The sequence below is a fragment of the Piliocolobus tephrosceles genome, chromosome 6, assembly GCF_002776525.5.
Source record: "Piliocolobus tephrosceles isolate RC106 chromosome 6, ASM277652v3, whole genome shotgun sequence".
NCBI classification, from domain to species: domain Eukaryota; kingdom Metazoa; phylum Chordata; class Mammalia; order Primates; family Cercopithecidae; genus Piliocolobus; species Piliocolobus tephrosceles.
Genome location: NC_045439.1, coordinates 63079894 through 63083327, shown reverse-complemented (window position 1 = coordinate 63083327; position 3434 = coordinate 63079894). Strand labels below are relative to the sequence as shown.

The 3434-nt window shown below is 42.8% G+C and overlaps 1 pseudogene across 1 annotated transcript; it reads right to left on the bottom strand.

Moving 5' to 3' along the window:
* Window positions 1–1725: 1725 nt before the first annotated feature.
* LOC111549500 lies at window positions 1726–3017 on the bottom strand (annotated as a pseudogene). The gene has a single exon (XR_002733757.2). The product of XR_002733757.2 is annotated as a glyceraldehyde-3-phosphate dehydrogenase pseudogene (transcript).
* Window positions 3018–3434: the final 417 nt, after the last annotated feature.

Below are 3434 nucleotides of genomic sequence, written 5' to 3'. Positions count from 1 at the left end.
AAGAAATGCATGCTTATGTCCGATGTTCTCATGCTGGAAAAATTTAGCAATATAGTTTCTAAAATCAGGTGTGATTTCCACTTAAAGGCTGTAGTGAATGGTACTAACTTCTCAATGAATTAAAAAAGTTACTAATGTCATATACTGGTACCTTCACTTCATTTCATGTGATTTCCTGTAGTATAGTGTAATTAATGGCTTGGGTATGAATGCTGATATTTCTTCACATTTCTCCCTCATTTATTACACTTCAATATGTAAGCATTTTTTTCCCATAGATATATCTGATGGCATCATCTCTAAATGCAAATAGAAATGTTTAGTAATCTGTATGTAATTTGCTTTCCTTGAACTTTGCATCTCATGACCTCTCACACCATGTATATTGCTGAACTTAACACCCAACAGATCTCTCAATAAATGATCGCAAATAAATGATGATGTCATTAAATATAGGTACTACATTCTTTACTGTGTGGGAGAATGCCTTAATAACTGAATTATTCACATCCAATAAGGTTAGCAGCATTTTGCTTTCATACCCCTTTGGTAAGTTCTTCACTTGCCATATACAGGCACATCTGCTAAGCACTTCTTTTAAATCTGAGTGCTCTTCTCTCACACTCCTTTCTAGAAGTTCCATGTTACTGGAAAGAAAACAAATATACAGAAAAATTAGAACAGCATTCCATCATGTCTCCTCACACTAGATGCACAATTACTCATAAATATGCACAAGTACACACACACACAAATTCTATATGTATACCTCAAATACTTACCCAAGTAGTCTATGCATCTAATTTTGAATTCCAATTGCTTTGTTCTTTCCTTCAGAATATGAAAAAACTTGAGATAACATAGCATAATCACATAGATGGTAAAACCCAGCTAGAAACCTATATTTCTTCACAATGACATTTTAATGAACCAGAAAAAAATTAAAGCAAAGAAAATTTGCTCTTGCCCATAGTCAGACTAATGACTTTTGCATATATTGTTTTCAAATCATACAAGGAAGGGTTTGCTATCCTGTGATAATATTTCTCATGCAGGATAGCACACCACCACACAAGCACACAGACTGCCACACACACACACATACACACATACACATACACAGAGTTTATTAGCTTAATAATGGACTTCAGTTTAATTTACAGTTATGCAATTGGCCAAAGATTTAGTCCTTCTAGTGGCTTTTCTTCACCTTTTGTTATGGTGCCGTTTGATTGTATTTATGAATGTGACCTTATATCCTATACCAGCAGAAGAAAGTAAGATAAATTGGACTCTAAAACACACACATAGTAGCAGACAGTACTGTTTAAAGATTAATAAGTGATCTCACTATAGCACTTCAACTGCCTATAGCCTAAAACTATCTTTCCTTTGGTACTTTCCAGGCAGTCCCTGAAGGACCAATAAACCAAGAGCACTAGACAGATCTGAACTTACCTATCACAGCTTTGATTGTGCTCTTGTGCACTATGTGTTTCTTCTTAAAAGCATCTAATTCACTGCCTGTTCACAGCGTTCATTATTTGAAGCAAAGGACACTAGGAGAAGTAAATAAAACTTTTAAAAGACATATTGTAAAGGGAATTCATTCCATTTTCCTTTCTTATGTATCAAAACCCAAAACCTTGTATTGCTCTAGAGATGTGATTTTCACACCACTTAATTTTTTTTTTTTTTTTTTTTTGCCAAAAAAAAAAACTCTACTTTTTTTTTTTTTTTTTTTTTTTTTTTGGCTGAGCACAGGGGATTTTATTGATGGTACACGACAAGGTGGGGCTCCCTAGGCCCTCCCCTCTTCAAGGGGTCTACATGGAAACTGTGAGGGGAGATTCAATGTGGCGGGGGACTGAGTGTGTCAGGGACTCCCCAGCAGTGAGGGCCTCTCTCTTCCTCCTGTGCTCTCGCTGGGGCTGGTGGTCCAGGGGTCTTACTCCTTGGAGGCCATGTGGGCCATGAGGTCCACCACCCTGTTGCTGTAGCCAAATTCGTTGTCATACCAGGAAATGACAAAGTGGTCGTTGAGGGCAATGCCAGCCCCAGAGTCGAAGGGGGAAGAGTGGATGCCGCTGTTGAAGTCGGAGGAGACCACCTGGTGCTCAGTGTAGCCCAGGATGCCCTTGAGGGGGCCCTCCGACACCTGCTTCACCACCTTCTTGATGTCATCATATTTGGCAGGTTTTTCCAGATGGCAGGTCAGGTCCACCACTGACACGTTGGCAGTGGGGACACGGAAGGCCATGCCAGTGAGCTTCCCATTCAGCTCAGGGATGACCTTGCCCACATCCTTAGCAGCGCCAGTAGAGGCAGGGATGATGTTCTGGAGAGCACTGCGGCCATCACGCCACAGTTTCCCGGAGGGGCCATCCACAGTCTTCTGGGTGGCAGTGATGGCGTGGACTGTGGTCATGAGTCCTTCCACGATACCAAAGTTGTCATGGATGACCTTGGCCAGGGGTGCTAAGCAGTTGGTGGTGCAGGAGGCGCTGCTGACGATCTTGAGGCTGTTGTCGTACTTCTCATGGTTCACACCCATGACGAACATGGGGGCGTCAGCAGAGGGGGCAGAGATGATGACTCTTTTGGCTCCCCCCTGCAAATGAGCCCCAGCCTTTTCCGTGGTGGTGAAGACGCCAGTGGACTCCACGACGTACTCAGCGCCAGCATCACCCCACTTGATTTTGGAGGGATCTCGCTCCTGAAAGATGGTGATGGGGCTTCCATTGATGACAAGCTTCCCGTTCTCAGCCTTCACAGTGCCATGGAACTTGCCATGGGTGGAATCATACTGGAACATGTAAACCATGTAGTTGAGGTCAATGAAGGGGTCATTGATGGCAACAATATCCACTTTACCAGAGTTAAAAGCAGCCCTGGTAACCAGGCGCCCAATACCACCAAATCCGTAGACTCCGACCTTCACCTTCCCCATGGTGTCTCAGGGATGCGCTGGCGATGCAAAAGAAGATGCGGCAGACTCTCGAACAGGAGGAGCAGAGAGCCAAAACTGCACACTTCTAACTGAATTTCACCTCCTAGAATCTGTGCATTGCACCAAGATGTTCAGACATCTCATCACAAGGCTTCCAAGACGTCAGTACCTGGGGGACCCCACTTTGGGTCCTGAGGACACATATTCTCTTCACAGTGGGAATTCCAGAAGAGAAGAAGCCAATGTAAAGAATTTAGAACTCTGCCCATAGTCTACCTGTTTACCCCCTCCACGCTACGGATTTCATAATCAGAAACACTCCCACAATGTTTGACCCTCCTTTCCAACATCTGATCTCCAGATTTCTTCTTAAATAGCATCTGCAAAACTTCCTGTGACAGAAAATGGCTACAGAATCTATCCTGTTATGCTTAACATTAGCATGAGTAATTCATATTATGCAGTTGTAGTATTTTACAATTGT